Consider the following 17327-nt stretch of genomic DNA (forward strand, 5'->3'; position numbering starts at 1 on the left):
AAAACAAGCTCTGCCCAAGTAGAACACCTGGACCCATCTACACGGCTTCTGTTTGAAATTCTGTACTACAATACTGACTTATCTCTGCATTCCTATCTCATCGCGTGAAGTCACCTCCACCGGCAAAGTGAATTATCCAGCTTCGTGCTCAGCCCACTGACATCCGTGAAGAAATATTGCATTGAACTTTGATTCTGGAATCTGAAACGATTGGAAAACCACATTTCTTTCCCCTGTGGCCTCTGAACGGTAAAAATTCATTTTCTTTATCCCACTGTTTACCGCCTGAGTGTGGAGGTGACATTGCGTTTTGAGTGTACATAAATAAACTCTTTGGATTCATCCTACTTTGAGTCCAAACACCTTTCTGTTTACAGATAGCTTATTAGAGAAGAAATCAGTTTTGTTCAAGTTAACCCCTCCCCTTGTCCATAACAAGAGCTAGAAATGGTTACAGACTCTTCGATGTGGGACTGTGAATTCCAAATCTTGTTGTTATAAGAGATTGTGCACTTGAATAGAATGATTATTGTCATAAGGCTTTACTTAATTGACGGCATGTAAATGTAGTAAATGTGTTTTTATGAATTAGATTATTTTTTAATACTCAGCCTCTCCTTCAGCAGCCCCGCCTCCGGAGCCTCCGCATACGTCCTGTCCACTCTCAGAATCTCTTCCACCAGCCTTGCCATCTCTGCCTGTTCCCCACACAGGGTCTGTTTCCCTCTATTCCCTTCCTATTCATGTATTTGTCAGGATGCCTTTTAAGCGTCACTATCGTATCTGCAGGGGGGGATTTGAGGATGGAGGGTGGTGATGGTCTGGAATGCACTGCCTGGGAGGGTGGAGAGGAGAATTGCCTCACATCCTTTAAAAAGTACCTGGATAGAGGCGGCATGGTGGTTCAGTGGTTAGCACTGCTGCCTCACGGCGCTGAGGACATGAGTTTGATACCGGTCCAGGTTATTGTCCGTGTAAGGTTTGCACATTCTTCCCGCATCTGCGTGGGTCTCACCCCAACAACACAAAAGATATGGAGGGTAGACGGATTGACCATGTTAAATTGTCCCTGATTTGGACAAAAATAATTCAATAGTCTAAAAATATATAGAATTTTTAAAGTACATGGATGAGCACTTGGCATGTCATAACAGTCAAGGCTATGGGCCGAGTGCTGGCAAATGGGATTCTGTCGGCAGGTCAGATGTCTTTCATGCGTCAGTGTAAACTCGATGGGCCGGAGGGCTTCTTCTGCATTGTATTATTCCATAATTCTGTGATACACTGGAGGCTTCCATTAATCAACAAAGGGGTTTATTGATGAAAGACAAAGGCAGTTAGGTAACAGGCGCAGAACACAACACACAGGTCTTAATTCTTCAGCTCCCTGGTCCCCACTGTAATGATATGTATAATGTCAGTATAGTAAAGGGTTAATATCTGAATCTATGTGTAAAACAAACACCAGAGGGTGTCACTAATTCATTGTATCTAAGGCAGCATCTATAGGAATTCTGGGAGAAGCTGAAGAGAACATGGAGAGAGCAGAGTGAAAGTTGAATAGAGAAATATAGCTCAAGGTCAAGTCATAGTGTAGTTTAATAGTTAGATAGTGTAGCCCTCTGGGATGGCCACGTCCCGATTACAAAATGGACACATGCAAAGAATGCAGGGAAAATTGGACAATACTGAAAAGCAAGCAGGTGCAAGGTCTGTCTGTTGATTAGAGCCTTGGCTCTCAGACGGGACAGAAACTACCAAGCCATCTACATACTAATGAGCCATCTACATACTAATGGGACAAAAAGGAAAAATTTAGATAAACAATGTTAAGGCAGACACCCCGGCGCCAGAGGAGACACAAACAAAGCAAACCAGCGGCCACCTAGGACACGCCCAGCAACCAGGGAACCCACCCCTCTATTGGAGGAAGATCGATACGAATGATTGGGAAAGGCCCAATTAATTGAGGCCAAGTTCATGCCCGCCCAAAAGCGCGCGAAGCCCTTTCGGGTATAAAAAGTATTCCCAAGAGAGAATCTCTCTCTTGGCCTTGGCTCTCGGCGAGGAGAGATCTGCCGAGCAGCTACACCAGACCAAGTAAGTTCCAGGTCAATGCACGCTACGAGAAGGCGCGCCTAGTTGCTATCCTGTAAACAGCTCAACCCCGCAGCCTCAGAACCGAGCAACGGCCATTGTTCCTCTGACTGAGTGGGCACCCGAAGCTAAGTATAGGCTTTAGTAATAGTGGTAGTTTAGTTTGTAGAGTTTATGCATGAGTAGATTTGACTGTGTGTAAATAAATGAGCATTGCTTTTGAACTTACTAACTGGTGTATCGAGTCTTTGATCAGTATTCGGTTCTGAACCTTGTGGCGGTGTCGAAAGATACCTGGCGACTCTTGAGCAAACGTAATTAAATCGAGCCAAATTAAGAGACAACACCAAAGAGAGCAACAATATAATATTGGATATTGTATTAAAGGTTCAGTATCATTAGTTTATCATCTGTAACTCAGTAGAGTGTGCGAACCTCATTTAGTTTAGTAGTGTAAAATAAATTAGTTTTGATTCAAACTTTTTATTTGATTCAAACTTATATTTTGTCAACACTACATATCTAAAAAGGGCACCAAAAGCAGACAGGGCAATGGGCGAGCCCATTCAGATGAGCTAATCGGTGCACGAAGCGGCGGAACGGACGGTTCGCCGCAACAAAACGAACTGGACAGACAGGAGCATTTTCCCCCTGGGCCAGGGGGGAACTGGAACTGGAAGGCAGCCTTTGTCGAGGCGCTGAGGGAACTTCAGCAGGAAAACAAGGCAGAGGCCAGGGCAGACATAGAAGCCACAGTGCAGGCAGCAATGGCCAAGGCCCTGGCGGAGGTGCAGCTCTCCCTGGACAGAGCAGAGGACAAACTGGAAGCCCAAGAGGCGACCATTAAGGAGCTGTAAAAAGCCGCGACTGACATGAGCGACCGGATCACGGCCCTGGAGAAGGAGGTGGCGAGACTGGGCACAACGCAGGGGAGCCTGAAGGGCAGAGTGGACGATCAGGAAAACCGCTCGAGAAGGCAAAATGTGAAAACTTTCCCCAACCCACCAGAAATGGACAGAGCACACCGGTCGCTGCGCCCGGTCACCCGAGGGCAGTTATAGCTAAACTGCACTGGTACCAAGACAGGGAAACCAGCCTGCGCTGGGCCAGAACCTGAAAATGGGAAGGACACTTCATTAGAGTTTACGAGGACATTGGGGCAGACCTAGCCAAGAGATGGGCTGAATTCAATAGAGCGAAAGCAGCCCTTCACAAGAGTGACGTACGTTTTGGTATTCTGCACCCAGCGAAACTCTGGGTCACATACCAAGAAAGAGAATACTTCTTCACAGCCCCCGCCGAATCAAACAAGTTTGTCGAGGAACATGGGCTGGAAAACCAACAGCTAGGGTAGAAATAAGGGGCCCCTGGCAAGGGGTAACACCAGGCCGACAGGGGGGGGAGGGGGGGAGGCAACGCCAGGCCCCTCCGCCCCCACCCCCACCACGGCGAGCGCACCCTGAGGAAAGAGCAAACCACTACCTAGGGGACTGCTTCAGGTGGGAGACCAGGCCCCAGCACGAGGGAACGAGAGTAGTGGAGAAGGGAGAGCATGCGAGAGGAGTGCAGGGTAGGATGGGGGAAGAGCGGGCAGAAAACCACAGAGGCCGGGCAAGGGAGAAGCGAGACAGTAACTCCCGAGAGGGGGGACACTGCACTAGCAGGAAAGCTAGCGCCGGGGACATGCAACAAAGCAGGGCTGCAGCGTGCCCCCAGGGGGAAGGCGCCGAGCAGGGGCGGGGGGGGGCACCACTCAACAGAGGCGGGAGAGCAAATGGGGATAGGAACAGGGTAAGAGGGACAAAGGAGGGGTATACGGGAGAGTGGGGATAAAGGGGGGGAAAGGGAGGGACCGGGAGGGGGGGGCACAGGAAGGGAGGGAACAGGGGGGGGTGGAGCACAGGGAAGGAGGGACAAACAAGGCTATAAAAGGAACAGCAATAGGGCTACAAGGTGCCACAACCAAGGGCTCGGAACAAGGAATCGCTGCAAGCATCCACCCAGTGTGGCCTCTGGGCGAAGGGAGACCCCAGAGTGCAGGGGGCTAACCGCGTGGTGGACGCACAGCGGGCGGCCATGCCAGGGGACTCCTGGACAGAGGGAATCCCCGGAGCACAGGGGCCCGACTGCATGGAGAGAGCAGTGACAGCGGCCATCCTGGACGGCCCCCTAACAAAGGGGAACCCCGGAGGGCAGGGGCACGTCCACCAGGTAAATATGGTTAATCCCACAGGAGCGGGGGGACAGAAGCCCCCCCACCAGGATAGTCACCTGGAACCTAAGCGGGCTCAACGGCCCAGTGAAGAGATCCAGAGTCCTCACCCACCTAAGAAATATGAGGGCCGACATAGTCTTCCTCCAAGAGACACACCTGAGAGAGCAGGACCGACTGTGGGTAAGAAAGGGCTGGGTGGGACAGACCTACCATTCCTGCAATGGTGTGAGGGCCAGGGAGGTGGCAATAGTGATCAGCAAGATGACGATGTTTAGGGCGACGAAGACGGTTATGGACCCAGCGGGACGGTACGTTATGGTCAGCGGGGCCCTGGAGGGGCACCGGTAGTACTAGTTAACGTGTACGCGTCCAACTGGTACGACATGAGCTTCATCAAAAAGACCATGGCAGAAATCCCTGACATAGCGACGCATCGACTAATCATGGGGGGGACTTCAACTGTGTCCAGGATCCAACGACTGACAGATCAAGCCCCAAACGGGGAAAACCTCAAGCATGGCAAGGGAACTCGGTCACTTTCTGGAACAGATGGGATTAGTGGACCCCTGGAGGTTCACCCACCCAGGGGAGAAGGAGTTTTCTTCTTCTCCCCAGTACACAACGTATACACCAGAATGGACTTCTTTGTGGTGGGGAAAACGGTGCTTCCGGGGATAGACAAAGTGGAATACTCCGCCATTGTGATATCAGACCATGCTCCACGCTACATGGACGTGAGGCTGGAGACGGGCCGTGCCCAACGCCCCACATGGAGGTTGGACGTTGCCCTACTAGCTGACAAGGCCTTCAACAAAAAGATATCGCGGGCCATAGCAGAATACATGAAGAACAACCAGAACGGGGAGGTCTCACCCTCCACGTTCTGGGAAGCGCTAAAGGCCATACTAAGAGGGGAAATCATTGCTTTCAAAGCGCGAAGAGATCGGGAGGAAAGGGCGGCTAGGCAGCAGCTGGTCGACTCCATACTGGAGGTAGACCGTAAATACTCCGAAGCTCCGACCGTAGAGCTCCTGGCGGAGAGGAAAGAGCTACAAAGGAACTTTGATCTGCTCACCACCCTTCAACTCCGCCAAACACGTGGGACCCTATACGAACACGGAGACAAAGCCAGCCGCCTGCTGGCACACCAGCTGAGAAAGCAGGCAGCCACCAGAGAAATTGCACAAATCAGGGATACCAGAGGCACATTACAAACAGAACCAGAAAAGATCCACAAAACCTTCAAGGCCTTCTACCAAGGGCTGTACACCTCAGAGCCCCCAATGGGGGAGTCCGGGATGAAACGGTTCCTTGATGGACTGGACATACCAGTCATGCAGGACGGGTTCCCGGCGGACTTCTACAAAATATTTGCGACAGCACTGGCCCCGCACCTGCGGGAGATGTTCACAGACTCGCTAGCTAGGGGCACACTACCACCCAGGCTAGCACAGGCCTCAATCTCGCTGATACCTAAGAAAGACAAAGACCCAACGGAATGTGGGTCATACAGACCCATCTCACTGCTGAACGCAGATACTGGCCAAAATCCGAGCCAAAAGGCTAGAAGACTGCATACCAGAGGTGGCCGCAGAGGACCTGACGGGCTTTGTCAAAGGTAGACAGCTTACCTCGAACATCAGGCGCCTGCTGAACGTGATAATGACTCCCTCCGGGGAGAGAGTACCAGAAGTGATCGTCTCCCTAGACGCAGAAAAGGCCTTCGACAGAGTCAAATGGAAATACCTCTTAGAGCTGGAGCGGTTCGGGCTTGGAACAGGATTCACCTCCTGGGTAAAACTCCTATACAACGCTCACATGGCGAGCGTACGGACCAACACGAACTCCCGATACTTCCAGCTGCACAGGGGCACCAGACAAGGATGCCCACTGTCCCCGCTGCTGTTCACTCTAGCGATCGAGCCATTAGCAATTGTGCTCAGAGCAGCAAAAAGCTGGAGGGGGATCCGAAGGGGCTGCAGAGAGCACAGAGTCTCACTCTATGCAGATGACCTGCTCCTCTACATTTCGGACCCACAAAGCAGCATGGACGGAATCATCGCGCTCCTGAAAGAGTTTGGCGCCTTCTCAGGCTACAAACTCAACATGAGCAAAAGCGAGATCTTCCCGGTACACCCACAAGGAGGGGGGGGGGGCAGCCCTAACAGGACTGCTGTTTAAACAAGCCCGGCACAAATTCCGCTACCTGGGGATCCAAATAGCCCAAGACTGGAAAGGGATCCACAAATGGAACCTCACCAGTCTGATAGAGGAAGTAAAAAAGGACCTGCAAAGATGGAACACACTCCCACTCTCCCTCGCGGGGAGAGTCCAGACGATCAAAATGAACGTACTGCCCAGGTACCTCTTCCGACTTAGATCCATTCCGATCGACATACCTGTGGTGTTGGGTGTTCTGACACTCAGATGAGCCAACACAGTTGCATATGGTACAACGCTTCTTTATTTAAACTCACTATTTACAGTTTGGTCTTTGCACTCTGCACGTGGGGGGTTCCCTGCTTGTGGTGTTTTAACAGCTCTTTCTTGTTCCCTTCTCCCCAGACCTACTGACCACCAGGTGTCGTGCTCGTGCTTTTTATGTGGTTGGTGTTCTTGTCTGTGATTGGTTGTGGTGTTGTGTACTCTGATTTGCCTGTTAGTGTGTCCATCATGATGTGTGTGTTTGAATATCATGACATCCCCCCTTTTTACAAAGATATGTGCCTACGTGGTAATAAATATGATCATGACGTGAGTGCATCTAAGAGTGTGTGTGTGTGCCGTGTGCAGCATGTGCATATGACGGAACTATGTACATGGGGCGATGTCGGGTGCGTCACATGAATCAAGTTGTACCATAACATAACATAAATGCGAACGAGAGAAGAAGAAGAAAAAACTTGAACAGTTGTCCAGTCAGACGACATCTGGAACGATAAACAACAACAGGTTATCATGTAAAATTGTGCAACTTGTTAAACATATGAACTGTATTATAAGTCCAGTCTAATGGGCTTGCGACGAATTCGGGTTGACCGCCTCAAGGGTGGATCAAGAACCACCGGCTGCTGTGCAGGCATGGCCATGGGTGGCGATGGAAAGGGCGTGATGTGCGGCAGCTCCACAAAGTCATCCTCGGAAGCCTGTTGAGGATCTGGCGTGTGCGTGCTGTGTGGCTGTGAGCATGGAAGTCGGCGAAGGGCGCGCCGATTGCGGCGACGCACGGAACCATCCGGCATGCGAACCAGGAACGAGCGGGGAGCCACTTGTCGGAGGACTTCGGCCGGTGCTGACCAGCCACCATACGGTTGATGGACGCGTACTTTGTCTCCGGAGGACAGGGGGGGCAGGTCCGTCGCTCGTGTGTCGTACCGACCTTTCTGGCGATCACGCTGCAGTTGCATGTTCCGAAGAACCGCCTCATGGTCTGTTGTCGGTGCCAGGACGGAAGGTACCGTCGTCCTGAGGGAGCGACCCATTAGTAGCTGCGCTGGCGAGAGGCCCGTGGATAACGGGGCCGATCGATAGGCCAGCAAGGCAAGGTTAAAGTCCGATCCGGCAGCAGCCGCCTTGCACAGGAGCCGCTTGGCGATGTGGACACCCTTTTCAGCCTTCCCGTTCGATTGTGGATGCAGAGGGCTGGATGTCACATGAGTGAAACCATATGCTGCGGCAAAGGACGACCATTCACGGCTGGCAAAACAAGGTCCATTGTCTGACATGACAGTCCTTGGAATGCCATGGCGAGCAAACGTTTCCTTGCAGGCCCCAATGACTGCGGACGACGTCAGATCATGGAGAGGCATGACTTCCGGGTAGTTTGAGAAGTAGTCTATAATAACAATGTAATCTCTGCCGAGCGTGTGAAATAGGTCAACACCCACCTTCGCCCAGGGGGACGTCACCATCTCGTGTGGTAGAAGTGTTTCCGGAGGTTGCGCCGGCTGAAACCTCTGACAGGTTGTGCAGTTGAGCACCATGTTGGCTATGTCTTCATTAATACCCGGCCAATATACCGCCTCCCGGGCCCTTCGTCTGCATTTTTCGACGCCCAAGTGGCCTTCGTGTAGTTGATGAAGAATCATCTGGCGCACGCTGTGCGGAATAACGATCCTGTGCGATTTCATAAGGACCCCGTCTATATTGGTGAGATCATCTCGCACATTATAAAACTGGGGGCACTGCCTTTTAGCCACCCTTCCGTCATGTGGCGCATCACTCGCTGCAGAAGGGGGTCAGTCGCCGTCTCTGCGCGTATGTGGGCCAGACTAGGATCATCAGCTGGCAGATTTGCTGCTGTCAGAGTCACGTGTGCCTCAATTTGACGCACGAACCCCTCTGCATCTGGTGGTGTGCTCACTGCTCGGGAAAGAGTGTCCGCCACGATGAGTTCCTTCCCCGGAGTGTAGATCAGTTCAAAATCGTACCTACTGAGTTTAAGTAAGATGCGCTGGAGGCGAGGAGTCATGTCGTTCAGGTCTTTGTTAATGATGTTGACCAGGGGGCGGTGGTCAGTTTCGACCGTAAATCGTGGCAGGCCATACACATAGTCGTGGAACTTGTCTAGTCCAGTTAACAAGCCCAGGCATTCTTTTTCGATTTGCGCGTAGCGCTGTTCGGTAGGGGTCATGGCTCGTGAGGCATACGCAACCGGGGCCCATGATGACGTGCTGTCTTTTTGCAGGAGTACCGCTCCAATACCAGATTGGCTGGCGTCTGTTGAGATCTTTGTAGGGCGAGTCGTGTCAAAGAAGGCCAGCACTGGTGCCGTGACCAGTTTGTGCTTGAGCTCCTCCCATTCCCGCTGATGCGACTGGTGCCAGTTGAATTCCGTCGATTTTTTTACGAGATGGCACATATTTGTTGTATGAGAAGCCAGGTTGGGAATGAACTTCCCAAGGAAGTTGACCATGCCCAGGAATCTTAAGACAGCCTTCTTGTCAGCCGGTCGTGGCATGGCTGTGATGGCGCTAACCTTGTCTGCATCGGGACGGACCCCTGACCTTGAGATGTGGTCCCCGAGGAATTTCAGCTCCGTCTGGCCGAAGGCACACTTCGCACGGTTGAGACGCAGGCCATTTTGTCGTATGCGGGTAAAGACACGTCGTAGACGATGCATGTGTTCCTGCGGAGTGGTGGACCAAATGATGATATCGTCCACATATACACGTACCCCTTCGATGCCTTCCATCATCTGCTCCATAATGCGGTGGAATACTTCAGATGCCGAAATGATGCCGAATGGCATCCGGTTGTAGCAGAATCTGCCAAAAGGGGTGTTGAATGTGCATAGTCTTCGGCTGGCCGGGTCCAGTTGGATCTGCCAGAATCCTTTGGACGCATCCAATTTAGTGAATATTTTGGCTCGCGCCATCTCGCTGGTGAGGTCTTCTCGTTTCGGGATGGGATAGTGTTCCCGCATGATGTTGTTATTCAGATCTTTTGGATCTATACATATACGGAGCTCGCCAGAGGGCTTCTTTACACAGACCATGGAGCTGACCCATGGCGTGGGCTCCGTGACCTTGGATAGGACCCCTTGGTCCTGAAGAATCTGCAGTTGTGCCTTGAGGCGGTCTTTGAGTGGCGCAGGAACCCTGCGAGGTGCGTGAACGACAGGGATGGCGTCCGGTCTGAGTCGAATCTTGTACGTGTGTGGCAATGTCCCCATGCCTTCAAAAACCTCCTGGTTGTGAGCAAGGAGGGAATGGAGATTTGCGTGGAACTCAGCATCCGGGAAGTCGGATATCTCATCTGGAGAGAGAGACATAATGCGCTGTACCAGGTGAAGGACCTTACACGCCTGTGCGCCCAGTAACGAGTCCTTTGATGAGCCGACAACTTCGAAGGGGAGTGTGGCCGTGTACCTCTTGTGAGTCACCTGTAGCTGGCAAGATCCTATGGACGGGATGACGTTCCCGTTATAGTCAACCATCTTAAGCCGGGATGGTGTGATGGGTGGTTTGACCTTCATGGCCTGGACTGCAGAGTAAGCAATCAGGTTGGCGGATGCGCCGGTGTCCAGACGGAAGGCGACGCGCGATCGGTTGACCATCAGGGTGGCACACCACTCATCGGCTGGATTGATGGCATTGACCTTGTTGACATCAATGACGGAAACTCGGAAGGCATCCTGGTCATCTGCATCACTTAACTGGAAGTCTTGATGCGTGGGCTGGACGGTCCTGACTCGTCTGCGAGGTTGTCGAGGATGCGCCGGATCCATGGGTTGAGCCGCACGACAGTGGGCTGCGTAGTGGCCCATCGTGCCACATCTGTGGCACTGTCGGTTTTTTGCAGGACATTGCCCTTTTAAGTGTAGACCTCCACAATTGCCGCACGTCATGACGTCACGGCGTTCGTTGCGCCACTGCGCATGCGCAGTGCGATCTTGCGGTGGGCGCGCCTGCGCAGTGCGTCCCTCGTTGTGGCCGTTATTTTTGGCGCGCACCTGCGCGGGAGACCGCGAAAAGCGCGGGAAGCGGCCGCTGTCGTCCGGGCCGTGGGTCGGGAAGTAATCGACGGCCTGGATGCGTTCGACGTCGTGGGCGGCCTGGCTTGCCGATTCGACGGCTGGGGACCCCCTCCGTGCCAACTCGGACGCCTGAAATCGGGCAAAACGGCAGGTAGCATTTTCATGGAGGACACAGGCTTCCACAGCAGACGCTAAGGTGAGGCTTTTCATTTTAAGAAGCTGCTGGCGTAGGCCACTAGAGGCAACGCCAAAAACAATCTGGTCCCTGATCATGGACTCTGTAGTGGTGCCGTAACCGCAGGACTGCGCTAGAATCCGGAGGTGCGTCAAAAAGGGTTGAAAAAGCTCCTCCTTACCTTGCAGGCGTTGCTGAAAGATGTATCTTTCAAAACTTTCATTTACTTCAACTTTAAAGTGCTGGTCCAGTTTGAGGATGACCGTGTCATATTTGGCTTGGTTTTCGCCTTCTTCGAACACCAGTGAGTTAAAGACATCGGTTGCGTGCGGACCTGCGTAGAAGAGGAGCATTGCAATCTTCGAGTCATCCGAGACATTCTGTTTTTCGGTGGCACGGATGTACAGGTCAAATCGCTGCCTGTAGAGCTTCCAGTTGGTACCTAGGTTCCCCGTGACTTGCATCGGCTGCGGTTTGCCGGTGTGGTCCATGTCCAGAATGGCAGGTTAGTAGGCAGGTATCGATCCACTCCTGTACCATGTGGTGTTGGGTGTTCTGACACTCAGATGAGCCAACACAGTTGCATATGGTACAACGCTTCTTTATTTAAACTCACTATTTACAGTTTGGTCTTTGCACTCTGCACGTGGGGGGTTCCCTGCTTGTGGTGTTTTAACAGCTCTTTCTTGTTCCCTTCTCCCCAGACCTACTGACCACCAGGTGTCGTGCTCGTGCTTTTTATGTGGTTGGTGTTCTTGTCTGTGATTGGTTGTGGTGTTGTGTACTCTGATTTGCCTGTTAGTGTGTCCATCATGATGTGTGTGTTTGAATATCATGACAATACCCAAGGCCTTTTTCAAAGCACTAGACAAACTAATCATGGAGTTCGTATGGGGGGGGGGGATGCTTGGATCCCAAAGAAGGTCCTACAAAAAACAAAATCCAGGGGGGGGGGCTTGCCCTCCCAAACCTACAATTGTACCACTGGGCGGCGATGGCCGAGCGAATAAGGGGATGGATCAAGGAGCCAGAAGCCGAGTGGGTTAGCATGGAAGAGGCCTCTTGCATGGGGACCTCCCTCCGGGCCCTCGCCACGGTGACACTCCCATCCCCACCCAAAAAACACTCCAGCAGCCCAGTGGTGATAGCCACCCTCCAGTCCTGGAACCAACTACGGCAGCAATTTGAAAGTAGAAAGAGGTAAATTATTTTGGCCTGACCAAAATGTCGGACAAAGCTCCCATCTGCAACAACCAGCGCTGACTGACGGCACCTTTAAAAAGTGGGGACAGGACCTATACACGGACGGCAGGATGGCAACACTGGACGAACTGACAGAGAAATTCCAGCTAGCCAGGGGGACGAGCTAAGGTACCTGCAACTCAAAAACTTCCTACGAAAGGAGACAAGGACATACCCACAACCGCCACAACAGACATTACTGGAAGAGTTACTGAACGCAAGCATCCTAGATAAAGGGAACTGTAGCGACATTTATGACCGACTGGTAGAAATGGCCGACACTGTACCGAACGCAATAAGAAAGAAATGGGAGGAGGACCTGGGGATTGAAATAGAGTGGGGACTCTGGAGCGAAGCACTGCATAAGGTCAACTCCACTTCCACGTGCGTAAGGCTCAGCCTGACGCAACAAAAGTGGTACACAGAGTCCACTTAACAAGTACACGTATGAGTAGGTTCTTCCCGGAGGTGGAGGATAGATGTGAACGGTGTCAAGGAGGCCCGGCCAACCACGCCCACATGTTCTGGTCTTGCCCCAGACTTGTGGAGTACTGGACAGCCTTCTTCGAGGCAATGTCCAAGGTGGTGGGGGTGAGGATGGAGCCATGCCCGAAAGTGGCGGTCTTCGGGGTTTCAGACCAGCCAGATCTATTCCTGGGGAGGAGGGCGGACGCCCTTGCCTTTGCCTCCCTGATCGCCCGCCGTAGAATCCTGTTCGGCTGGCGGTCAGCAGCACCAACCCAAAGCTGCAGACTGGCTGTGCGACCTCTCGGAATTTCTCCAAATGGAGAAAATCAAATTCGCCATCCGAGGGTCAGACGACGGCTTCCACAGAACGTGGGAGCCATTCACCCAATTGTTCCGGGACCTGTTTGTGGCCAACGAACAAGCAGCAGAATAGCCAGGTAGCCAAGAATCAGGGAAAAGTAGCCAACGCATGAGAGGGAGAGATAGACCGGGAGGTGGGGTGGTGGGACAGCTCAATCTAAGAGTAAAGAAAGGCAAACTACAGGCTGGAGGGAAAGGCAGCAGAAGCGGGGGTGAGGGGGGGAAGAGACAGGGAATAATAGAGGAGAACCAGGGAGATGGGGGGGAGGCAGGGAAATGATAGCTTGAAGGAGGGCACGGGAAACGATAACAAATTTGGTATCTACAGGAACAGAGACTAAGGAAAATACAGGCGAAAGACGGGACGAATGGCTGAAGCGGAGGTGAGCGCGAGACGACAACGGCAACGAAATCTGTCTGGGAGAAGCAAGTGACAACACCAACACCAGACCCATTCGAGTATTGCCCCCTGTAATTGTTTCTCCGGCACCCAAATGTATATCGACCTCCCCAGTCTCCAAGCCCTCCCCCCCCCCCCCCCCCACCCCCACCCCCACCCAGCAGAGTTGCTGCATCCCCCGACCCCCAAAGAGTCCCCCAAGCCCCACAACCATACTCACCCCCAAGCCCCCCAAACGGGCCCAATCCATACCCAGCAGCAAACACAAACCCCAAAACCCCCAACAAAATAAGAACTCTCAAAGGAAAAACATACTCCCAGCCAACCAAAGAGCAGTCCGACCCCACCCCTCTCCCACCTACCCCTAACCATCACTACACCCAAGACACCTCAAGCCCATCCTAGCAGCCCCCCCCCCCCCACCCACCCATACCTACAAAAAGACCCAACCAAAACCCCTACCCCACCCCCCCACACCCCCAGCAAGAGTTGCTGCTGTTGAGCTGGTTGACCTTACCAGTTACTTTATTTTATTTTTTATTATTTTATTTTTGTATGTTTGTGTGTGCCCTTCTCATCTATATATATATATATATTATTCTGTGTACATAGCAGTAAATATACCTTGTTCAAAAACCCAATAAAAAACATTTATTTAAAAAAAACACTACATATCTGGCTATCTTGGAGAAAAATGCTACCAGTAGTGGAAATATAACATGGTACCAGGTTACTGCTGAAGTTATTTCGATCGATTAGTTAGAATCTAGCCAACAAAATATTAGCACGTGACTCAGATTTCAAAGAACAGACTGATTCCAGACCTGCTACTTCAAAATACATAAGAATCCCAATCTCATGGAGAAAGTTCAATCTCTACGACAACTGAGGATATCTGGTAAACTAGATAAAAACTGGAAAGTTTTTAATCAACAATTTCAACTGTATCTCTCATCCTCCAATGTAGAAAATGCAAGTGATAAGCGAAAACTGCTTTATTTTTACTAATGGCTAGACAACAGGCTGTAGAATTATATAACTCATTTCATTTAGAGAGTGATGTTGACAAAAATGACTTTGAAATTAAATGAAAATCGCTTATTGTCACAAGTAGGCTTCAAATGAAATTACTGTGAAAAGCTCCTAGTCGCCACATTCCGGCGCCTGTTCGGGGAGGCTGGTACGGGAATTGAACCATGCTGCTGGCCTGCCTTGGTCTGCTTTGAAAGCCAGCTATTTAGCCCTGTGCTAAACCAACCGCTAAACTGGTAGTTATAAAATGTGATCATTATTGTGAAAATAATGAAAAGCTCAGCAAAAGACTGCAAAAGAAACAAAAAATGATGCCTGAAAATTTGATTAAAATGCGCAATGCGAGGAAACAATCTCAAAATATAAGTGCTGAAACAATAAACCATTAAAGTAAAACATTTTTCTCTCCGTGGAAGCTATGGCGCAGTTGAAAATTAATTGCGCTGAAAAAAACGAATGTGCGCAGGCGCACCCAAAAAAAAACACGATTTGGATGCTGAATGTTCTGTGCATGTGCGGGACCAGTTCGCACATGCGTACTTACAAAAAAGACGCGAACGTCAAAATTACCGCTCTGCGCATGCGCGCAAAGGTGCGCATGCGCACATGAAATAAGAGCGCAATCCGGAAGAATGATGTCACGAATTTCATGACGTCAGAACATTATGGACACGTCCACTTAAAGGGAAATTGCCTGAAAATCGAAAAAACAGTTTAAAAGGCACAAAACAGAAAGGTTTTGACCTCGCAAGGCAGAACATTGCCTGAATTTAAACAAACAGCTGAGGGAAATGTTTGCAGCACCATGGAACAAAAAGTTTCCCGCATGCAACATGAAGAAAATGTCAACAGATCTATAACTAAAGAGGATCAATTGTCCATTGAAGAATATTACTCAGACATGGCAGAGATATTCGGATTTGATGATTATTGTGTTAGCAACATGACTGAAAAGCTAAATACCATTCTACTAATGGTAGATGAACCCAATACAATGATGGAATTGCATACCATTGATAAATCTGATAGCAGTAACCTGACAAATGAACGACCAGAAGAGAGATTCAACAGAGAGAGCACTAAAAGACTCCACAGAGAGGGTACTGAAAGACTACAGAGAAAGAGCAATGAAAGGTTCCAGAGAGAGAGCAATGAAAGAATATAAGAACAAGGAGCAGGAGTAGGCCATCTGGCCCCTCGAGCCCGCTCCGCCATTCAATGAGATCATGGCTGATCTTTTGTGGACTCAGCTCCACTTTCCGGCCTGAACACCATAACCCTGAATCCTTTTATTCTTCAAAAAACTATCTATCTTTATCTTAAAAACATTTAATGAAGGAGCCTCGACTGCTTCACTGGGCAAGGAATTCCATAGATTCACAACCCTTTGGGTGAAGAAGTTCCTCCTAAACTCAGTCCTAAATCTACTTCCCCTTATTTTGAGGCTATGCCCCCTAGTTCTGCTTTCACCCACCAGTGGAAACAACCTGCCCGCATCTATCCTATCTATTCCCTTCATAATCTTATATGTCTCTATAAGATCCCCCCTCATCCTTCTAAATTCCAACGAGTACAGTCCCAGTCTACACAACCTCTCCTCATAATCCAACACCTTCAGCTCTGGGATTAACCTAGTGAATCTTCTCTGCACATCCTCCAGCGCCAGTATGTCCTTTCTCAAGTAAGGAGACCAAAACTGAACACAATACTCCAGGTGTGGCCTCACTAACACCTTATACAATTGCAGCATAACCTCCCTAGTCTTAAACTCCATCCCTCTAGCAATGAAGGAAAAATTCCATTTACCTTCTTAATCACCTGTTGCACCTGTAAACCAACATTTTGCGACTCATGCACTAGCACACCCAGGTCTCTCTGCACAGCAGCATGTTTTAATATTTTATCATTTAAATAATTATCCCTTTTGCTGTTATTCCTACCAAAATGGATAACCTCACATTTGTCAACATTGTATTCCATCTGGCAGGACCTAGCACATTCACTTAACCTATCCAAATCCCTCTGCAGACTTCCAGTATCCTCTGCACTTTTTGTTTTACCACTCATCTTAGTGTTGTCTGCAAACTTGGACACATTGCCCTTGGTCCCCAGCTCCAAATCATCTATGTAAATTGTGAACAGTTGTGGGCCCAACACTGATCCCTGAGGGACACCACTAGCTACTGATTGCCAACCAGAGAAACACCCATTATTACCCACTCTTTGCTTTCTATTAATTAACCAATCCTCTATCCATGCTACTACTTTCCCCTTAATGCCATGCATCTTTATCTTATGCAACAACCTTTTGTGTGGCACCTTGTCAAAGGCTTTCTGGAAATCCAGATATACCACATCCATTGGCTCCCCATTATCTACCGCACTGTTAATGTCCTCAAAAAATTCCACTAAATTAGTTAGGCACGACCTGCCCTTTATGAACCCATGCTGCGTCTGCCCAATGGGACAATTTCCATCCAGATGCCTCGCTATTTCTTCCTTGATGATAGATTCCAGCATCTTCCCTACTACCGAAGTTAAGCTCACTGGCCTATAATTACCCACTTTCTGCCTACCTCCTTTTTTAAACAGTGCTGTCACGTTTGCTAATTTCCAATCCGCCGGGACCACCCCAGAGTCGAGTGAATTTTGGTAAATTATCACTAGTGTATTTGCAATTTCCCTAGCCATCTCTTTTAGCACTCTGGGATGCATTCCATCAGGTCCAGGAGACTTGTCTACCTTTAGCCCCATTAGCTTGCCCATCACTACCTCCTTGGTGATAACAATCCTCTCAAGGTCCTCACCTGTCATAGCCTCATTTCCATCAGTCACTGGCATGTTATTTGTGTCTTCCACT

The 17327-nt window shown here is 50.2% G+C and overlaps 1 protein-coding gene across 2 annotated transcripts in view; it reads right to left on the minus strand.

Annotated features, from left to right (window-relative positions):
• The window catches only part of LOC140398330 (myosin light chain 4-like), a 243091-nt gene that overhangs the window by 211538 nt on the left and 14226 nt on the right, over positions 1–17327 (minus strand). The gene's annotated exons all lie outside the window — the stretch shown is intronic.

This window comes from Scyliorhinus torazame, chromosome 21, assembly GCF_047496885.1.
Source record: "Scyliorhinus torazame isolate Kashiwa2021f chromosome 21, sScyTor2.1, whole genome shotgun sequence".
Lineage (NCBI taxonomy): Eukaryota > Metazoa > Chordata > Chondrichthyes > Carcharhiniformes > Scyliorhinidae > Scyliorhinus > Scyliorhinus torazame.